The sequence below is a fragment of the Balaenoptera physalus genome (genome assembly GCF_965194825.1).
Source record: "Balaenoptera physalus genome assembly, chromosome: 2".
Classification (NCBI taxonomy): domain Eukaryota; kingdom Metazoa; phylum Chordata; class Mammalia; order Artiodactyla; family Balaenopteridae; genus Balaenoptera; species Balaenoptera physalus.
The window spans coordinates 44,158,745-44,182,186 of record NC_138883.1 but is presented as its reverse complement, the minus strand read 5'-3'; the positions used below and the strand labels follow the sequence as shown (position 1 = coordinate 44,182,186).

General features: G+C 38.4%; 1 long non-coding RNA gene across 1 annotated transcript in view; it reads left to right on the top strand.

Annotated features, from left to right (window-relative positions):
• Window positions 1-23,087, top strand: part of LOC309655404 — a 133,697-nt gene extending 110,610 nt beyond the window's left edge. The window contains exon 2 of the long non-coding RNA XR_014260820.1: window positions 19,478-23,087. This is a non-coding gene — a long non-coding RNA (uncharacterized lncRNA). The remainder of the gene's footprint in view (window positions 1-19,477) is intronic.
• Window positions 23,088-23,442: the final 355 nt, after the last annotated feature.

Here is a 23,442-nt window from a genome sequence, read left to right as displayed (position 1 = left end):
AAGAACTAATCTAATCAGCTGATTTGGAGGAACCAAGTCTTTTGATTACAAAAGTCCTAAAATATTATTTAGCTCATTGAAACATATAAATCTCAGTGTGAATAATGATAAATGTGACAACTCTTTTTTCACAATAAAAGTACACTTTAAAATTATATTTCAGGGGAATTCCCTGGTGGTTCAGTGGTTAGGACTCCACTCTCTCAGGGCCCGGGGTTCAATCCCTGGTTGGGGAACTAAGATCCTACAAGCTGTGAGGCTCGAACAAAAACAAAAAAAATTATATTTCAGGCCTATAGAAATTTTATTTGAGATTCAAAACAGTAAATTGCAGATGACTTTTACATTCTTTGAGAAATGGGGGTGTGAATTAAACAGCATTCAACATAAGCCTTCATTTTAACTTTTGAATGTTCTATTACCTATCACTGCATTACCTAATGCTTCCACTAATGAGCATTTCTGCATACTTATACAACAATGATAATTTTGAGTCAGTGAAAGACCTTTTTAACTATCAAAGAAAGATTCATTTGCACACAATCTAATTTCATTTGATTTTTGCTTTTAATCATCACTTTATAATAATTGACCATCTATTAGAAAACCGTTTCGCTAGATTATTATTATTATTTTTTTAAAGATTTATTGATTGATTGATTGATTGCTATGTTGGGTCTTCGGTTCTGTGCTAGGGCTTTCTCTAGTTGCGGCGAGCGGGGGCCGCTCTTCATCGCGGTGCGCAGGCCTTTCACCGTCGCGGCCTCTCCCGTTGCGGTGCACAGGCTCCAGACGCGCAGGCTCAGTAGTTGTGGCGCACGGGCTTAGTTGCTCTGCGGCATGTGGGATCCTCCCAGACCAGGGCTCGAACCCGTGTCCCCTGCATTAGCAGGCAAACTCCCAACCACCGCGCCACCAGGGAAGCCCTCGCTAGATTATTTGATTAAGCTGAAGACCTTATCCTCCAGTCATTCGGATAATATAATTTATTTTCTTTGCTTTAGTAGAGAACATAGTGTATTCAATAACCGAAGCAGGTCCTTTTTTTTTTTTCTTTTTAACATTTCCCGTGTTTTATACAACAAAATTATTTTCTGTAAAAATCATGAAATGAAATATAATAATAATGTTCAGGGACTTCGCTGGTGGTCCAGTGGGTAAGAATCTGCTGTCCCGGTGCAGGGAGCCTAGGTTTGATCCTTGGTCAGGGAACTAGATCCCGCATGCATGCCGCAACTAAGAGTCCACGTGCCACAACGAAGATCCCGTGTACTGCAACTAAGACCTGGTGTGCCAAAATTAAAAATAAATAAATAAATAAATCTTTAAAAAAAATAATGTCCAGAAAAGAAATACAGACACTGAATATTTTCTTTTATTGCACTTTGTATTTATAGTTTGCAAGTAAAAGAAAAATAATTATAAATAAAATAGAGATTACAGTACAAAAGTAAAAAAAAGATTAATAGTTTTAAAATACATGAATGCATTTTTGACATAAGGGGAAATATTATATCTACATATTTGTCTGTTGTAGTAATGAATGTGTGTAGCTGAATTCATGGGGGTCCAGGACAGTGCATCTGGCAGTTTTCCAAATTAACTTTTATGTAGAATACAATGTTTATAAACCCTAAGTAATAAAAATGTGCTAACTTGAAGTGTACACTTACATTATCAAAATTTAACGGTAACCACAGAAATTGTTTAGAATTTAGACAAACAGTATTTTTGCAGAGAAAAGTATTTTATTCCTGACTTTGTTTAGAATGGTCAGTGCATGATGATACTAAAAGGTAGATTGGATTTTAGTTGGTTTTCATATTGGGTTTCCACTCTCTGTAGACACTGCTTTAGTGTTTGTACCAGAAGCCACTGCTTCCACTGCTTCCCTGACGCCCCAACCCCACCTGCATGGGTCCACCACTGCTTTGCTTTATAAAGTTGTATTTCTATTTACTACTGGCATACTTTGGAGTGTAGCTTACAAAAATATTTATTTCAGCATATTCCTTTTTTCTACCATGCCTCCTCTTGGTATATCACAAATCTTATTTTTGTTTAGTATTTCTAAATTATTAATTGTCACTCAGAAAGCTGTATACTGTTTGATGAGAACTAGACCTATAGATTAATACTGATTTGTATTTAGCATGTATTTGTACATTAGTTTAAAAAGAATAACGTCTTTTAAAAATAAGAATGAAAGAGATTAAATAGAAGAATGTGGAAACATTTCCAACAATTTTTTTTTTGTATGTGTTTGTATTCGCCATCCATAGAAACCAACTTATCATATCTTATCTCTTTCATGGAGGCACAAAGTAAGAATTCTTCACAAGAGAGCCCTCTTCCTCTCATCTCTTCATCCCAGTATATAAGGAGGCATGGATATTTTTTCATACATTTATCAGGTTTCTTTTTTCCCCTTAGCTGGTACCCCAAACAGTGCCCAGGCAACATCATGCTATACAAGAATCTGTTTTTATTTGACGCTGTTGTATTTTTCCCCCCTCTGAAATTAATTCCTCTATAGAGTCTGAATTTTTTTTAATCAATTAGCTTTTGCTGAGAAAATCCTTTCCTGTCTAATATAGAATAATGATTTTTTTTCATCTGTCAAGGGGGTTATTAATAAATGCCACCAGTGGGGTTAGAACATTCTCTGGTGTTTGCTTTAGGGGAACAAGGGGATTGTCGGAAATCCTAGCCAAACTGAACCATTAGAGAGAAAATGTTAGCAATTAGAACTATACATTAGGCTTTAATTTACTACCATGGAAAAGTCAAGGGTGGCATTTTTATTCCATTTTTAGGTGCAGCCAGATGGATTGCTCATTATAGGATAATTTCCACCGACCCTCTGCATTTCCCAGGGTAACAAAGCAGCTGAGGGCACTGTGCAGCCAGGGGCTCAGATTTTATTTTATTTTCTTGTGGGGTGGCAAGGAGAGTGGGAGGTTGAGCAGCTATCAATTTCCTATGTAGTCATTGACATTACTGGGAATCTTTTTACATGTTGAAGTAATTTTAGGCCAAGAAAACAGTTTGGGAAGACAAACACATACATGTAATTTACTTTTCTATCCTTGCCTAAATATGTGATACTGACACATTTTAACCATCTTCACATTAAAAATTCTCCTTTTCTGGGCTTCCCTGGTGGCACAGTGATTGAGAATCTGCCTGCCAATGCAAGGCACACGGGTTCGAGTCCTGGTCTGGGAAGATCCCACCTGCCACGGAGCAACTGGGCCCGTGAGCCACAATTACTGAGCCTGCACGTCTGGAGCCTGTGCTCCGCAACAAGAGAGGCCGGCGATAGTGAGAGGCCCGCGCACCGCGATGAAGAGTGGCCCCTGCTTGCCGCAACTAGAGAAAGCCCTCACACAGAAACGAAGACCCAACACAGCCATAAATAAAATAAATAAAATTTGAAAAAAGAAAATGCTCCCTATTAAAAAAAAAAAAAAAAATTCTCCTTTTCAGTGTTTCTACTTTTGATTTTTCCCAATGGCCAAAATGAACATTTTAAGTTATTAATTAAAAAAAAAAGTCTTCTCGAACCAAAGATAATATAGTTCCAATCTAATTTCAGTCTAATTCATGCAAGGCTTCCCAGGCCACAGAGGGAAACATTGTTGAAGGTGTGGAGTATATGTCTTCATTTTTCCTTTTCATCTCACACTCAAAGGACATTTCCTTGTTAAATGTCTTGTCCAGTTTTCTTTTTTTTTTAATAAATTTATTTATTTATTTATATTTGTTTTTGGCTGTGTTGGGTCTTCGTTTCTGTGCGAGGGCTTTCTCCAGTTGCGGCGAAGGGGGGCCACTCTTCATCGCGGTGCGCGGGCCTCTCACCGTCGCGGCCTCTCCCGTTGGGGAGCACAGGCCCCAGACGCGCAGGCTCAGCAGTTGTGGCTCACGGGCCCAGTTGCTCCGCGGCATGTGGGATCCTCCCAGACCAGGGCTCGAACCCGTGTGCCCTGCATTGGCAGGCAGGTTCTTAACCACTGTGCCACCAGGGAAGCCCCAGTTTTCTTTTTATAGAATAAATTTTTGGCCAAGATGATAATGACCATTTAAAATAAAAGTATTTATTTTGATGCTTACAATGTTTCCACGGGGAAAAAAATCTTCTAGTTAATTTATATTACAGTGAATCAAAATCGGCCACAGTTTCCTTTGCTTTTGAAAATATAGTTAAAATTTATTTTATTTTTGTTGTGGTACAACATATATAACATAAAACTTGACATTTTAACCATTTTTAGATGTATAATTCAGTGGCGTTAATACTTTCACATTGCTGTGAATCACCACAATCCAGCTTCAGAACTTTTTCATCTTCCCAAACTGAAATTGTGTTTATTAAACAATTACTCCCCATCCCCCTCTCCGCAGCCCCTGTTAACTACCCTTCCTCCTTCTGTCACTATGAATTTGACCACTTTAAGTATCTCGTATAAGTGGAATCATACATTATATGGCCTTTTGTGTCTAGTTTATTTCACTTAGCCTAATGTCTTCAAGGTTCATCCATGTTGTTGCATGTGTCAGAATTTCCTTCCTTTTTAAGGTTCAATAATATTCCATTGTACGTACATACCATGAAGGTACTTTTATTTTAAATACTTTTCACATACCTAAAGATTTACCTCCACACTCAAGTCTTATTGAGTTGATATTTAGAAACAAAGCTATGGTCCCGCCACAGGTGAGGGGGTTGATAAGAAGGATTGGCGAGTTTTGCCCCATGAGAGTTCAGCATAGGCAGTTTGGACAAAAAAAACAAAGGAAAACACCCAATATTTCCATAAAAGACCCAGTTAGGGGACAACCACATTAGACTAATTTTATTCATGACCTGGAGAGAGAAGCAGTTAATTTTATTTTCAGGTAAATGTTAAGACAGCATTGCTAAAAACATTTGCATCCATAATTCATTACTGAATTTTTAATGGTTAAAAAATTCAGGCAACCAAGTATCCTGAATTTTCTCTTTAAATTAAGGATCAGAAGAATGACGTATATTTCCCCTGTATTCCATATTGTACTAGATTCCAGCTAAAGTTTTCTGTGATTTTTATGGAAAACATCAATACAAAAATCACATACTTTTGTCAATTGAAAATTCTATGGTTCTATAGCAATGTGACAGAAAGTATTTTTTCCTCATAAAAATACATAGTATGTAAACAAAACAAAATATTACTGAACTCTTCATTTCTAAATGTTTAGATGGCAAAAGTTTATTTAAGTATGTCACCTTTTATAAGCTACCTTGTAAGAGAAACTCTTTGCAGGAGAAGAATAAGAATTCACAGAAGAAAATTTAGAGTAAGGGCATAACAACGCTCTCATTTTTTTTTTTTTTTTCATTCATTACAAGAGGCAGACCTTTAACTTTTTTTCACTACTTGAAACAGTTCCACCTTAATGACCGCCAGGGAAGTCCCAAGGTCACCAGTTTTGAGCTCCCTATTCTGACCCCAATCTGACCTTCTTTTACTTTCTCTTTTCTTTCATTTCTCCTGAACCTGTTCTTTGTTTTTCATCAGGGACTCCATTCTCTCTCTCCTTTTCTCCCTTCTTTCCTTCTTTCCACAATTACTTCTTTTTTTTGTAAAGATACATTCATTTAATTTTATTTTTTAAATTTGGCCATGCCACGCAGCTTGTAGGATCTTAGTTCACCGACCAGAGATTGAACTGGGCCCCAGGAAGTGAAAGCACCAAGTTCTAACCACTGGACCACCAGGGAATTCCCCACAATTACTTATTGAGTAAGAGCTTATTATGTGTCAGGTACAGCCTTTGGAGATTCAAAGAGGACATGCTTACTGCCTGGAGGAAGCTTGCTGTCTGGTGCAGGCATGTCCAGCATACTGGTTTCACAATGTGTGTCCTCTCTAAGCAGTTGGGACTGCATCCCTGGAATACTGAATTGAGGAGTGTTCTGGGCTCATGTCTAGGTTTGGTAAGAAAGGATGCCAGGATCCATTAGTGATCTGCCAATGGCTCAGGGACAGAATAGTTGGCACGTGTGCCCTGCCCTTGCCAAACCCAAATCTGAGAAAGCCAAAGCTTTTCCCAGATCCATTTTTTTCTCTGTCCAGTCTGAGCCCCAAGCTGAGAGCTTTAAAGGATGCTTTAATTATCATTCTAGTATACTTCATCCCCTCCTTAGGTTTTCACCAAGTATTCACACAATCATTCCTTAAATTGTATTCAGCACTATCAGTTAATTTCTTTCTTTTTTCCTAGGCTGCCAGTTTTTTTCTAGAGAAAAACATGAAACCATTCTGATTCAGTTCACTGAAAATTCATGCTATTGAGCCTCACCTGGTTCTCATTGCTGCTCTGTACTCCTTTTATTTTCTTTTATTTTTTTAACACCTTTTTAAAATATATATATTTTTTATTTATTTACCTATCTATCTATCTATTTATTTTATGGCGGTGTTGGGTCTTCGTTGTTGTGCGAGGGCTTTCTCCAGTTGCGGCAAGCGGGGGCCACTCTTCATCGCGGTGCGCGGGCCTCTCACTATCGCGGCCTCTCTTGTTGCGGAGCACAGGCTCCAGACGCGCAGGCTCAGTAGTTGTGGCTCACGGGCCCAGTTGCTCCGTGGCATGTGGGATCTTCCCAGACCAGGGCTCGAACCCGTGTCCCCTGCATTAGCAGGCAGATTCTCAACCACTGCGCCACCAGGGAAGCCCTGTACTCCTTTTATTAATCTCTTGGAGATTCAGTAGTGAATTTCCTACACTGGTTGTTTAAAAACTTTTTCATATTTTTGAAACTCTCTGTTTGATCTTCCCTTCCCCTTGATACCAGAAGATGCTCTTGCCTCCTGCCTTACTGAGAAGTTCAAGGCCATCTGTAAATCTCCTGCAACTTACTATTTCTTTCCTCAATCTTTTCTATTTTTCTTCATCCATTGCTGCTTCTGCTCTTCTGTCTCAGAGGAAGAGTCACTCCTCTTATTTCTAGATTGAACCCAACTCCTCTAAGGACTTTTCTCTATAGATTGTACCTTCTGTTCCTCAAAACCCGAAATTCCCTTGTCATAGGTTCTTTAGTTTTGAGAAATTAAAAATTAAAGTACAGAAATAAATATAACAAATATGAGTTTTTCCAATACCCAGAAATCACCATTATTAATGTTATGATATTCTAATAAAAAGAAAAATTACACATAAAGTTGAAGTTCCCTTTGACCCACATCCTCAGTCTGATCACCTTTCCCTTCCCAGAAGCAACACTATTATGATTTTTGCATGTGTTCTTTAAGGTCATTAAAGTATACATTTACATATGTATATACATAAATAAGACATAGGATTGCTTAGTGGATAATTGAAGAATTTACACATTTCATATTTCGCAGCCTACGTTTTCTCTCTACAGGATGTTTCTGTACCTTATATGCGCTGGTATATGCAGATGTAGCTGTGAGCTCCCCAAGGGCAGGGTTTCTGGCTTGCTCATCACTGAATACCCAGAACCTAGAACAGTATTTGACATAGAGTAGGCACTCAACAGATATTTCTTAAGTGAATTAAGATAGTTCATTTTGTCCATGCCACTCTCTCACTTTGTCACAGCTTACATATATACACTACCAAACGTAAAATAGATAGCTAGTGGGAAGCAGCCGCATAGCACAGGGAGATCAGCTCGGTGCTTTGCGCCCACCTAGAGGGGTGGGATAGGGAGGGTGGGAGGGAGATGCAAGAGGGAAGAGATATGGGGATGTATGTATATGTATAACTGATTCACTTTGTTATAAAGCAGAAACTAACACACCATTGTAGAGCAATTATACTCCAATAAAGATGTTTAAAAAAAATCAATTCTGCATGAAACAAAAAGATAAACGTAAAAGAAAAATAAACTTTTAGAAGAAAGTATAGAGAACATTTTTAGGATCATGTGGTTGGGATAATCTCTTTTTAAAGGATTAAAAAAAGAGTGTAAACCATAAAAGGGATATTTGATAAATAGAAGACCCTGTGTTTATTAAAAGTCATGATAAATAGAATAACAAATATGTAAAGACAAACCCAAAATTGGGAGATATTTGTAATACTTACCAGTGAAAAGATTTCAGAATATACACAGAAATCTAACAAATCAATATGAATAAAGGCAATCTGCATTTAAAAAAAAAAAAAGATAGTTCATTTTTAACTGCTATGGTAGTGATCAACGGTATGAATATCCCACATATCACATTTTATGTGTTCACTCCCTTAGTGTTTCTAATTTTCATGCTTCTTAGTACAAACGATGTGTGAGACATCCTTGTACAGGCATACATTAAAGATATTTTGAGTTCAGTTCCAGACCACCATAATCTAGCAAATATCAAAATAAAATGAATCACACAAGTTTTTTTGTTTTCCAGTGCATGTAAAAGTTATGTTTATATTATACTTCAGTCTTTTAAGTGTGCAATATCAGTATGTCTAAAAAACCAATGTTCATACCTTAATTTGAAAATACTTTATTGTTAAAAAATGCTAACCATCATATGAGCCTTCAGCAAGTCCTAATCATTTTGCTGGTGGAGGATCTTGCCCCGATGTGATGGCTTCTGACTGATCAGGGTGGTGGTTGCTGAAGACTGGGGTGGCTGTGCTTTTTCTTAAAATAAGACAGCGATGAAGTTCGCCACATCAACTGACTCTTCCTTTCACGAACGATTTCTCTGTAGCAGGCCGTGCTGTTTGATAGCATTTTACCCATAGTAAAAGTTCTCTCAAAATTGGAGTCAAACCCTGCCCCTGCTTTGTCAACTAAGTTTATGTAATATTCTCAATCCTTTGTTGTCATTTCAACAATCTTCACAGCATCTTCACCGGGAGTAGATTCCATCTCAAGAAGCCACTTTCTTTATTCATCTATAGGAATCAACTACTCATTTCTTCAAGTTTATCATGAGATTGCAGCAATTCCGTCACATCTTCAGGCTCCACTTCTATTTCTAGTTCTCTTGCTCTTTCCCCCACATCTGCAGTTACTTCCTCCACTGAAGTCTTGAGTCCCTCAAAGTCATCTATGAATGTTTTAATCAACTTCTTCCAAACCCCTATTAATGTTGGTATTTTAACATCTTCCCATGAATCACGAATGTTCTTAATGGCATCTAGAGCGGTGTATCCTTTCCAGAAGGTTTTCCATTTACATTGCTCAGATCCCTCAGATAAATCATTAAGAACATTCATAAAGCAGCTATAGACTTAGAAGACTTACAAAATGTATTTCTTAAATAATAAGACTTGAAAGTCAAAATTACTCCTTGATCCATGGGCTGCAGAAAGGATGTTGTGTTAGCAGGCATGAAAACAACATGAATCTGATTGTACATCTCCACCAGAGCTCTTGGGTGACCAGGTGCATTGTCAATGAGCAGTAATATTTTGAAAGTACTTTTTCTTTTTTTTTTCCTGAGCAGTAGTTCACAACAGTGGGCTTAAAATATTCAGTAAGCCATGTTGTAAACAGATATACTGCCATCCAGGCTCTGTTGTTCCATTTATAGAGCACAGGCAGGGTAGATTTAGCATAATTCTTAGGGGCCCTAGGATTTTTGGAATGGTAAATGAGCATTGGCTTCAACTTAATGCACCAGCTGCATTAGCCCCTAACATGAGAGTTAGACTGTCCTTTGAAGCTCTGAAGCCGGGCATTGACTTATCCTCTCTAGCTCTGAAAGCTCTAGATGGCATCTTCTTTCAATAGAAGTCTGTTTTGTCTACATTGAAAATCTAATGTGTAGTATCATTTATGAATGATCTCAGCTAGATCTTCTGGATAACTTGCTGCAGCTTCTACATGAGCACTTGCTGCTTCCCTTGCGCTTCTATGTTATGGAGACGGCTTCTTTCCTTAAACCTCATGAACCAACCTCTTTAGTTTCAAACTTTTCTTCTGCAACTTCTTCACCTCTCTCAGCCTTCATAGAACTGAAGAGAGTTAGGGATTTGCTCTGGATTCGGCTTTGTCTTAAAGGAATGTTGTGGCTTCTTCTTGATCTTCTACTCAGATCACTCAAACTTTCTTCCAATCAGCAATAAGGCTGTTTCACTTTCTTATCATTCATGTGTTCACTGGAGTAGCACTTTAGACTTTCTCCAAGAACTTTTCTTTTGCATTCACAACTTGTCTGTTTGGTGCAAGAGGCCTGTTTGGCCCATCTTGGCTTTCAACATGGCCTCCTCACTAAACTTAATCATTTTTAGCTTTTGACTTAAAGTGAGGGATGTTTGACACTTTCTTTAACTTGAATAGTTAGAGGCCATTATAGGGTTATTAGTTGGCCTAATTTCAATATTGTTGTGTCTCAGGGAATAGGGAGGTTCGAGCAGAGGGAGAGAGAGCGGGGGAGCACCGGTGAGTGGAGCAGTCAGAACACACACAATTTTTATTGATTAAGTTCATTGTCTTATATGGCTGTGGTTCGTGGCACCACCAAACAATTACAATAGTAACATCAAGAATCACTGACCACAGATCACCCTAACAAATATAATAATAATGAAAAAGTTTGAAATATTGCAAGTTACCAAAATGTGACACAGAGACACGAAACGAGCAAATGATGTTGGAGAAAATGGCATCAATAGACTTGCTCGATGCAGGGTAGCCACAAACCTTCAATCTGTAAACAGCGCTGTATCTGCAAAGAGCAACAAAGCAAAGTGCAATAAAGTGCACTCTGTCTAGAGAAAGAGAGAGATGAATATGTGGGTTGTTTCCAACATTCAGCTATTATAAACAATGATGCAATAGATCACCTTAAATATATGCCACTTCTACATGCAGGCATATCTTTAGGATACATTTCCAAAATTGAGATCACTAAGTCAAAGGGTAAATGTATTTGTAATTTTGATGGGTTGGGTCTTTGTTGTTGTGCGCGGGCTTTCTCTAGTTGCGGCGAGCGGAGGCTACTCTTCCTTGCAGTGCCCGAGCTTCTCACTGTGGTGGCTTCTCTTGTTGCGGAGCACAGCCTCGAGGCATGCGGGCTTCAGTAGTTGCAGCACATAGGCTCAGTAGTTGTGGCTCATGGGCTTAGTTACTCCACAGCATGTGGGATCTTCCCAGACCAGGGATCGAACCCGTGTCCCCTGAATTGACAGGCAAATACTTAACCACTGCACCACCAGGGAAGTCCTCTCATTTTTTTTTTAAATCTAAATTTTTATCTAATATACCATATGCCAAAGAAATATGTGATATGCCTGCTTAAAAATGTGAAACAATACAAAAATGTAAATAAAATATTCCTCCTCCCTGGTTTTCCATGACTGCATTCTTTATTGGTTTTCTTCCTACTTCTCTGAGCAAGTTTCTTCTGGCTTGTTTGTAGGGTCTTGTTCCTCTTTCTGACCTTGCACTGGTGGAGCACTCCCAGAGTCTATGCTCCATCCCCTTCTCTTCTTACTGTAAATACTTCCTCTGTCATCACACTTGTAGCCTCAGTGATATCTTTAGTTCAGACTTTTTTTGAGTCTAGAAAGCAGAGACTAGCCAACCAGATATCACCACTTGGATACCTCAAAAGGATCTCAAGCTGACAATGTCCCCAAATTACCAACTACCTCCCCAAACTTGCTGCTTTTCCCTTTTTCCTTATTATAACGAGTGGCGCCAATGTCTATTGACCCCATGCTCAAGCAAAAATCCTGAGAGTTATTTAAAAATTCTTATTTAAGGATTTTCTCTTTCCCTTCTGCTCACATCTAATCAATCAATAGCTACTACTGATTCAATTTCCTAAATGTATCTTTTCTCTTTCTGCTCTTTTCCAACCTCCATACCTCTGTTATTGTTCAGATTTCCAGTAGCCATTGCCCGGACTATTGCAGTACTTGATGACTGTTTTTTTTCTGCTTCGAGGTGTGTCCCCTCCCAACTTAAACTATACATTTTCAATATAAAAAGATGATCATGTTACTTGAAATTCTTCAATCAACCTCTATGGTCTATGGAAGAAAAACTACATTCTTAAGACATCTTTTAGCATGGCATAAAATGAATTTTGTGATTTGTCTACAGATTCCCAATCACACCTTGTCTTCTACACTACTGTCATATTTTATGTTCCAGCAATAATAAACTACTTGTGTTTTCTTAAGCAGGCTAAGTTGTACCATATCTGTACCATATGTACCATGTCTTGGCATGTGATATTCTCTCCACTGGAACAACTACCTTCTTTACTTCTTTTTGGTCTTACTCATTCTTCAAGTTCCATCTCAAAAGCTATCTCCTCAGTGAAGTCTTCCAGACTCCATCACAGAACCTTAATTCCCTTCTTACATTCCCATTGTGCACTGTACATACTTACAATATGTAATTTAATTATTTAAATAAACGTCTGTTTCCTCATGAGACTGAGATTCTTAAGGATGGGAACTATGTGGGCCCGATGCCACATATAGAGTATGTTGTCAAGTGAGCAGGTGTTCAATACATGTTTATTTAATGTTGACTGAACTTCAATATTGATCCTTCCATTAGGACAAATGTCCATGAACCACAATGGCTATGCAGAATCACAAAGAACTTTGAAGGAAATTAAATGAGGGTTATACGCAAATCCTTCACCATCAGAAAATAGTACATTTGTCTGTCATCATGAGAACAACTATTAAAATTAGATATAAAAGCAACATAAAGCTTTATTAGTTTTCCCTCTTTTGTAAGCAAGCTCTAGGTATTAAGTAACCTCTCTAGGGATGGATTTTTTTTCTTTTACCATTAGTAATTGTGTCTCTATTTAGAAAATGTTGGTCAAAACTTTTGTGCTATATATCTTACAAGAACTTTCATATTAATCTTCTCAGAGTTATCTCCCAAAGGTATTTTAATAACTACAAATAGCTATTTTAAAACTGTAAATAAAACCTTTTTTTTTTTATGGTATCAGATTCCCTAAAGAAACATACAATGAACTTATTTATTTGAGAACTATATTTGGCTTAGACTGATCCCAAAGTATAGTGCTTTTATTTTATAAGCAAAAGTTACTACATTTTTCTTTAATGTTATTGTTTCTTGCTTGTGAGCTGTCCTTCTTGATAATGATAATGGTTAATGAACAAAGTTATTTGGAAAAGCGATTTCATGCTACTCAGAGGAATGTCAGAGTTGGAAAAAATCAACCAGAAGTAAAGACAATAATACCCTAAGCCTAAAAATCTGGTCACTCTATCACACTGTTCGTGCCTGTGCTTAGTGGTCCTTCAAAACTCTGAAATGGGACTGAGAAAACTAAGCTGCCTTCTTATCTCTCAAGGGTGGTGTGAGAATACCATAGATCTCACTATTAAATATATTGGAGTTTCTCTTCTTTAATGGCTGATGCAGAACATTTTGGTGAAACCAGCATATTTCTTACCAGATGGCTGAGACTTTGTCCTCTGATGCAGTTTGGAGGCCACAGAGAAGTGGGAGTAGCTCTCCCCAAGACAGCCCTAAACCATTGCCACCACTTTCACACTTGTTTCCATGATATTGTGAAGAAAAAGGGAACTGGGTTTCTCCTACTAAATTAACCCACCTATTGGGACCCATTTGAAGGGAGAAGATGAGAGAAAAACATGAGTGAAAAGAGAGAGAAGACAGAGAGTAAAGAGAATTCCAGGGAGAGAAGGAAAAATGAAAGGGGGTAGAGGGAGAGGAGATGGAGAGAAAGCACAGAGAAGAAAGAAGAAGTGTGTAGGGGGGGTGATGTGGGTAGATGGGTCAGGGTTGGGGAGAGATAGAGGAAGAGGAAAGAAAGTGAGAAAAAGATAACAGGCGTTATCCCATGGATTCTCTAGCGGCTTTCACTTGATCAAAATAAATGGAGACAAATGAATGGCTTCTGTCTAAAGTTCTCTCAAGTTATTTTTCCTTGAAAATGAGGCAAAATGTCAACCTTTTTACTAGAAAATTTAATAACTTAAGACAGAGTATATATTGTTACTTGGCCTTCACTTGTCCATCATGATTTTAAAAATTTAGAATAGGAATAATTTTATGTAAAAGTGCTGACTCTATTAAACCATAGGACTGTCCCTGAACAGAGCCAATACAAAAGCAAAGCTCATTTTTTCCCCCCAGAATATGATGCCATTTTTCAGAAGTGAGAGAAGTCCATGCCTTTTCCTTTTCTTCTTTCTGATATGAATGAATGGCCCTATCCTCCTGAATAGGCAGGCTTCATAGACCAAGGCTGACTGAGACCTTATATAGTCAACATGTGTTAAATGTTTTGCCAACATCCATTCCCCCTTCCCAGCAGTCCCCAGTTTCCTTTTGGGATCTATGTGATTTTGTGGAACCTGACCTCACTGCCTCCCAGTCAGGGGTAGAATGGACCAAGCCAATCATCCCATCCCATCCTCTTAACTGAAGTGATGGAAGCAACGGTCGATGTGTGAACTGAGCAGACCACACAGTGTTTATAGGGGGTTTTCTGGGAATGCTGAAGCAAAATTGCTCTCTTTGACACAAAAAGAAGGCATATGGCCCCAAAAGCTGTAAGCAGCTATCTTGGGACTAGGAATGGAGCCAGCCTTAGGATGAAGCTGACACAGAAAGATGGAAAGAACCCAGGTCTTTTGGATATCCTTAAGGCATTGGATCAAGCCTCATCTAAAACATCTCTATCTCTGGATTTTTCAGTTATGTGAACTGATATTCTTTACTGTATTATTTCCTTTCAACCTGGGTATAACGTGAATGTTTTCATTTCTGTAAAGGGATTATGCTGCCAGAAACAGCCATTAGGATGCTTTCTGTTGTAAGTAATGATGACTGTTCTTTTTGTCAAGATCGTGGGACAAACAGCAGCAGAATTTTATATTGGGAAGGCATTTCCAAATGCTGTAGAAAACAGAACGTCTTTAGATGTCGGTCAAGAGATTTCAGTCTGGGATTCTTCTAAGAATATCCTTCTTGCCATGGGATGTTAAAGCTTTTTCATGATTAACACTCTGATTATTGTAATGTACTTTTGATTTATTTACCATCTATAATATGTTAAAGAAATTGATGGATCGCAATCCACTAACTAAAGAAATAGCCTAACATATAAAGATTAGAGAGAGTCATTTGAATTAGAGTCAATCTTTCATACTTGGAAGCCAAAGGAGATAGTACAATTTATTTCAATTCCACAAATATTCCTGGAGCCCTTAATTTGTGCCAGGAACCCTGCTAGATCTACAGGTACAATAAAGATGAGTAAGACATAGACTTTACCCCTGAGAAGTTCTTAGTCCAGATTACAAGGGTTTAAATTAGACCTTTTTAAGAATCCCTGATAACAGCTGTCATCATTAGCTATTCTTGTGAATAAAAATAAACAAGTAAAAGAACAAAATAAATGTCACAATAAAAGAATAATATAATATATGGTTTGAATGAAGGAGAAAGACCATGTAAGGAGAGGATGGGGAGGGATAAGGCAGGTTTTATGGAGCTGCTGCCATTTGAGCTGGCTCATGAAGAGTACATATTTCTGTAAATCCAGGGTCTTTCTCAAAGCACCCTGTCCTTTCCTTCCTTAGCAGTTACTCACAACCAATACTTATATATGTATTGGCATGTTTATGTATTTAATGGTCAACCTCACCAAGATGTAGATTTCAAGAGGTGAGCCCCATGGACCACTCTGCTTTGTTCCCTGTTGTATTCCCAGCACAAAGCCCAGGGCCTGATATATAGTATTCAGTCAATAAAAAAAATCTGTTGAACAAATAAGTGAATGATTAGATGAGTGATGGGTAGCAATAGATACCATTTGTGGATGCCTATTAGGTAACACATGTTGTGGTAAAGCACATAGGTGGTCAAATTTAATACATTCAACAATAATACCAGGAAAATTTCCTATCAGCTTTATAGAGGAAGAAATGGAAGACTAGAACAAATAAATAACTTGTCCAATGTCATCCAACACATACCTGGCTAAAGCCATACCCAGGTAGGTTTAATTCCAAAGTCCATGCTGTGAATTGCTGCACAATATTGCTTCTCATTTATTGAGTATGTACTATGGGACAGTCCTTTGACCCACATTACCTCATTTTATTTTCTCATTTATTTCTAGCAACGACTCTGTGAATTAGATATTATTAGCCTCATTTAATAGGTGAGAAAACAGATTCAGAGATGTTTATCCATCTACTCCACAAATGTTTATTACCTGTCAATTGCCAGGCACGATGTTACTCCTGGAGATAAGATGATGAGACAATTAGACATCATCCTTGCGCATGTGGAGCTTATGGTCTAGTAGGGAGGCAGACAGCAGCCAAATGTGCAGTAACAAAATGTGAGAAGTGCTATGAGGGAAAGTCAGAGGGTGTTGCGTGAGGACCCCATGGCTTCCAATGGGGTCCATTTGATGCCAAAGCCCTCAATTGATATAACTCTTTCTCACTTTGGTAACATGGTGGATAAGACTTGCACTGGCAGAGAGGAAGGACAGGCATGGCCCCCAAAGTGCGACTCTCTAGCATGATCAGAGAAGGTAGGGACATGTGTACAGAATGTATGTGAGTAGCGGAGGCTGGAAAAAGCGTGGAGTGTTGAATGTCTAGTGAGGGATTGTCCTTAATTCAGAAGGCGATGGGGAGCCATCCAAAAGGTTTTGAAGGATTCTCAATCAAAAGTGTATTTTAGGGAAGAGTAATTTTTTTTTTTTAAAAGAGTAATTTAAAACAGAGAGAGAGTGAGAGAGAGAGAGGGAGAGAGAGAGAGAGAGAGAGAGAGAGACTTACTGGATAGTTTAATGTGGCACAGGCAGTACATAAGTTTGAATTTATTTTATGTCTATTTTTAGTCAGTGTATTAGCTAGGATGTAGGTTTAGCTGAAAACACAGGACTTTAAATAAGACAGAAGCTTATTTCTCTCTCACATAGAAGTTGAGCTGAGATGCCAACTCTATTCCAGGAAGCCGTTGAAGGCTCTTTTAATTTTGATTTGAAGAGGGGAAGAAGAAAAGGGAGATGTGCCCTTTAAGGACATAACCCAGACGTTCGTTGCCCACATCACTTCCACTTACCTCAACTTGGCCAGAACTGAGTCTTATGACTGCAGCGAGCAGTTACGAGGAGGATTGTAAATGTCATCTGTATTTTTTGTTGGCTGTGGGCTCTATGGCAAAAATCCATAACTATGGAAAAAGGGGCATAATTATTAGGGGATGGCCAGCAGTCTCTGCCATACGCAGTGTGCTTCTCCTCTGAGAAGGAGAGATTTTGGTGACTCATTTACTCCTATTAGAAAAAACTCTGAATTTAAAAATAATGTTGGGGGACTTCCCTCAGGTTCGATTCCTTTTTGGGGAACTAAGATCCCACATGCCGTGTAGTGCGGCCAAAAAAGTATTAAAAAATAAAATAAAATAAAAATAATGATGATTGTTACTACTGGTCAAATTTTGTAAAAAATTGCTTGTCACATCCTATAGAAAGCTAAACAAAATTTGACAGCTTTTAACTCTATTAATACCCCAAAAAGCAAAATGCATTTGAATTCCATAGATAACTATCTAGAAAAACTGTATTTTAAAATGTTACCTGGGACTTCCCTGGTGGTGCAGTGGTTGAGAATCCGCCTGCCACGGCAGGGGACATGGGGTTGAGCCCTGGTCCAGGAAGATCCCACATACCGTGGAGCAACTAAGCCTGTGCGCTACAACTACTGAGCCTGCGCTCTAGAGCCCGCGAGCCACAGCTACTGAGCCCACGCGCTGCAACTACTAAAGCCCGCATGCCTCGAGGCTGTGCTCCGCAACAAAAGAAGCCACCGCAATGAGAAGCCCGGGCACCTCAAGGAAGAGTAGCCTCCTCTCGCCGCAACTAGAGAAAGCCTGCACGCAGCAACGAAGACCCAACTCAGCCAAAATAAAATTTTAAAAAAGTTACCTGAAAAATGATAAACTAAGTTATCATGATACACTTTTACGTCCCCAAGACTGCAAAAGATACTATTTGACATGCTGATATTAATATTGGTGCAACCACTATGGAAAACAGTCTGGAGGTTCCTTAAAAAACTAAAAATAGAGTTGCCATATGATCCAGCAATCCCACTCCTGGGCAGATATCCAGAGAAAACTCTAATTCACAAAAATACATGCACCCCTATGTTCATGGCAGCACTATTTACAATAGCCAAGACATGGAAGCAAACTAAATGGCCATCGACAGATGAATGGATAAAGAAGATGTGGTAGATATACACAATGAAATACTACTCAGCCATAAAGAAAAGAAATAATGCCATTTTCAGCAACATGGATAGACCTAGAGATTATCATACTAAGTGAAGTAACTCAGAAAGAGAAGGACAAATACTATATGATATCATTTATATGTAGAATCTAAAATATGACACAAATGAACTTATTTACGAAACAGTAATAGACTCACGGACATAGAAAACAAACTTAGGGTTACCAAAGGGGGAAGGGGGTGGGGGTAGGGATAAATAGGAGTTTGGGATTAGCAGATACAAACTACTATATATAAAATAGATAACCATCAAGGTCCTGCTGTATAGCACAGGGAGCTGTCTTCAATATCCTGTAATAAATCATAATAGAAAAGAATATAAAAAAGAATATGTATATATGTTTAACTGAATCATTTTGCTGTACACCAGAAACTAACCCAACATTGTAAATCAACTACCCTTCAATAAAAATTGATATTATTGATATGAATTTTTTATATTAATATGGCATATATTTTCATTTTCCCTTAATTTCCCATTAAAAATGACAAGTCAACCCCACATAGAAGATTTATAATTCTTTTCACCAAACTTAAAGAAACAGCAGTCAAGAGAAAATGCCTCTGACTGTGTATGGGATGTTCCCACGTCAGCAGGTTTTCCTGCGTGAGTTGTTTCTGCCATGAACTTCGACAGAAAGGAGGCGGATGGCAGGATGACGGAACAGATACACTTCCTATGGCGTAGTGGACAGTAGCATACAGTCCCCACTTCACAGATTAAAGCACATTTGCTGTCCTGGGCAGCCCTTAATTTTAGTTCATTTTCCTGTAACTATTTATTTGATAGCTCATTAATTGCCTCTGAGCAGAGAAAATGTTTCCTTTAAGAAGGTTAAACAGAGTTTATTGACATAAGTGAATTGGTTGAAGAAAACATTATTAAATAAAAGACACTTATTTAAACACCAAATTAATCTTTTAAAGGCAAATTAGAGGTCATATCTCCTCCTAACTAAATACTGTTAACCAGTAATGAGATATCCATTTTAGATGAAAACACACTCAGGTTCTAGCAGGTGGCTTAACTGTGCTTTAGTTTTCCAAGTTTACTCAGAGTGCATAATTACAGTAATGTTTTAAATTTCAGTATTTTGAAATAATGTGATGTTTTTCATTATATGATTTTATTTTATTTTTTTTAATTTAAATCTTCTCTTTCATCCCAGCAGAAGAGAAGCCGTGCTCTGAGAAGACTTCCATAGTGGAAATGGATTCACCCTGGGCTCTGGCTCCCGTTTCTGAACTTCTCACACAGACTGGTGCATGAGTGCACTTGGCATTGCCCTCGTTGATCAGGCTGGGCTACAGTAACATTCGGACGTTTTCACTGGGACCACACCCGCACCACTGTCAGAATTCTGTGTAAGTTTCGGAGGCGCAGTGATTTTTGTGGTGTTAGAGGTTGTGCTGTCATGAGGTCCTCTGGTATTTTAGCTTCGTATTTTTTCCTTCCAGTTGGAAGGTGTCGCCACTGCTTGCCCACATGCAGCCGCACACCTTCTCAAGCAGCCACAGGGGCAGTGCCCCATGCACCAATCCACCGCTGGGCTCGCATTAGCTGGCCTCCCCATCACGATGACTGTTGAGTGTTGACAGGTACCATAGATTCACACTCCAGGGTCTTCCACTGCGAATCCGACGCTGATGCCAGTGGCTTTGTTCCACACAGTGCTGAAGTTTCTTTTGTAGCTAGACAGGAGTCAGGAAGTTGAAGGTTAATCAAATCTGATGTTGGCCCACCCCTGTTGGATATGACCATCAGATGGTCCAGCAGATTCCACTTTTTGTCAAAATATTTTATGGTGTATATGTGGAGGAAATGGAGAAAAAGACTCCCAATGGACAATAATTTGATTTGATGCATTTTTTTTGTGTCAGTTCCTGCCTGATTTTTTAATACTGCTTGAGTCAATTATTCTTGCTTTCATACTAATTGTCTTGATTCAGCATGTTTTAGCAATGAATACTGCTTATCTTAATTCATTGCTGCCCTTTGGTAACCTGTGATTTTTGAAGGCATGAGACGAAATTCAGGTTTTAAAGCCCTGAGATAACTCCTGGAAATATCCAACAATCTAAACCTCGATGTTCCCACCACACCCTAACCGGAATTATGATCTCCTCCAAATCCCATTCTTCTCCCAACCACATTACTTCTTTCTCTTTTCAACAGAGATGGGAGAATCTGCTTATGACAAATTGCACATCAGAAAAGACGTATCTCTATGATGTGGTCAGGCAACATAATTTAAGATTTTACAGGCTTATGCCTAGCCCATTATTTTAAGGATAAGAAACAGTAAAGGGAAAAGTTGGTTCAAGCAATCCTGATACCGCTCATTAACTGGGAGACAGAAAGGAATAAATTAGGACTTTTCTGATTATTTCAGGTCCTCTATCCCACTTCCCCACTCCACACACCCTCCCCGCTTCAGACATTTAGACTGAGGAAGAAAGGCACTTTGTGTTTAAGGTTAATCAAGTTTCAGTACAATTTTTTTTTACAAACTAGAATCACACTAATCTTTTTTTCTTGCTCTAATGTGTGGCTGTTGAAATCCTCAGCTGTGATAAATTAAGCTACTTATTAATCTAATTATCGTACATTCATCCTGGAAACTTTCATGTGACTTGAAAAGGCTATTCAACCTTTTCCCTCCCCTCCTAGAAAGGGCTCAACCTTGCACCAATTAAGATCATTCTGAAGTAAGGCTTTAAAAAAGCTTTCTCTAATCACCCAATGGAACATGGACCAGTGGAAACCAAACTCAGAGCTCTGGGAAAAAGTTTAGCATTCCTTTCTGTCTGCCAACTTTGATGATTTCATTGCACAAGGGAGGAAGGCTTCATTTTCCTGTTTAGTTGTTCTTTCACTGACCTCCAGATAAAGTCCATGTAATTACTGAGCAAATAAAGTTGCAGCATGTGTTTTAAAAATCAATTGCCGTTCTTGGACTATAGAAATGTAACAATACACAGATTTGCCAGAAAATGCCCAGCGCCAACCATATGAACTAAACCCTGTACTGTATCTGTACAATGGAGTAGTTTTGACCCCTAAAGTACATATTTACTATGCAGATTTTTAAAAGGGCTCCTTTTATGACTTATCTATTGATATTAAAATGTCCCCATCCTAATATAGGTTCAATTTAGGATTAAAAATATGTTGCAAATGTATCATATCTTAAACATCCATTCATTGCCAAATGCCTTACTTCTTTTTTTTTTCAAATGATGGCGTAAATGGAGCTGTTTTACATTCAAATTAAACTAGCTATTAATTTGAATGCAAAGCAGCTCAATGTACAGGATGCAGTTTCAATGACAGGTTTACCCCAAGACGGAATGCAGGAGCGGGTCCACATGGGTGAGTCCAGGCAGATTGTCCCCTACTCTGGGTGCCCGGCACACTTGCTCACTGTGAATAGTGTTTGAAGTGAAGATTAAAAGAGTGGAATTATAAAGTATAATTACATTTTACTGAAACTCTAGAAATCAGAAAAAATTCAGCAGGAAACTTTTAGTGAAACATGATGTGTTGTCATTATCATTAAAAGATAAAAGTTCCATACTGTTTTTATCTGTTTATTTGGAAGAATTCCAGCTTTTACAGTTATGCAGGAAACAAAAAAAGGGAATGCAAGAGTAATTATTAAAACTGTGTGATTTGTTATCTCAGCTACTGTCTCTCCAAATGGTAATACGATATCAGCAGCTGCAGACGGTCGCTGATTTCCTCTATTAGTAAACAAGTGCTTTGGAGACCTGTGTGAGGCACTTTAAGCTCGCTACTCCCCGAAGTGCTGTCAGGCTTAACTACTAATCCATGGTATTTCAGAGCACTGGAAATTCATCTTTATAAAACCTGAACAAAAAAAGGAAAAAAGCCTGGAGGGCATGAGCTCCCTCTGGTGAGACAAATGACATGTTCATTTATTAATGAAACAATAACCCTGGAAAGAGGATCAAAGCACATTCCATCCTCACTTTACAATCCCCAATTTTCTCAGGCCAAACCATTTAATTGAGCCATGACAATGGAATACTTAATTGTTGCCTGAAAGTTTTGAAGAAGCAACTTCTTCAGCATCAATGCGCATTTCAGGATTATTATCCAAATATAATATAGCCGGATTGAAGCTGGTGGAATTTGATTCTTCCTACATTGGGGGACACTTTGGCTGGCAGAAAAGGGGTTTTCTTGAACATGCTTGCAGCACTCACCACAGACATGTCTTGTCCTATCACTGCTCTTTCCCTTGCCTGAAATAGTCCTGATGTGTTACTTCCTCATGGTGAAATAACCAGCCTCATTTGTGGGTGATTGGTTCTTTCTGGGACATAAATGAGGAACAGGGAGTGCCAATCCCAAAGCCCAGGAGTTTAAGGGGTTTGGAAGTACTCAGCATGGAGCCCATATTAAGTCTCAATGGGCCCATAGCATGTGCAACGGTAAAGTCAGACTCGCCTGCCCTCCCTGTGGGTTATTCACCAATTGTATTTGAGAGTGATTATCGTGATTCTGTCATGCTAAAACTAACAAGCACACATATAAAATTTTAAAAAATGAAAAGGTCTGTGTTTAATTTCTACATATTAACTGTGGATTTCACCACAGCATTCTATCTTGATATTTTTTATGTGTATATTTATACAATAATTTTTCTAGGATTTACTTGACTATGCTATTTTTCAAATTAAACCAAAGTTACAGGAGAGTCTTAAGGCACAGAAGTGGGGAGTTCAGAAAATACTTGCTGATTTACTGGGCAAAAAGGGCCATGAAAACTTTATATGTGCTCTCTTGGACTCACCTATCTCACATTCAAACATTCTAGGCCAGTTTGATTCTAACCCAATTTTCTATCTCATGGCATCGCTTGGAGTCTATAAATAAACTTCCTTTTACTTTGCACCTGCTCATATTTATTCCTTAGGAGATCCATTAAGTCAATGAAAACCAATAGTCAGAAATGAAGGTTGCAAGCAATAAAAAGTCACGTTTTTATGTTCTTGAGGATCATCCATTTTATTAAGCCTTAGGTGAGTTGGAGAGTGTATTTTGAGTTGATATTTCATTATCTATACCTAAGATCTTTCTTTCTGTTCTGCTTTTGAATACAAGCCTTAT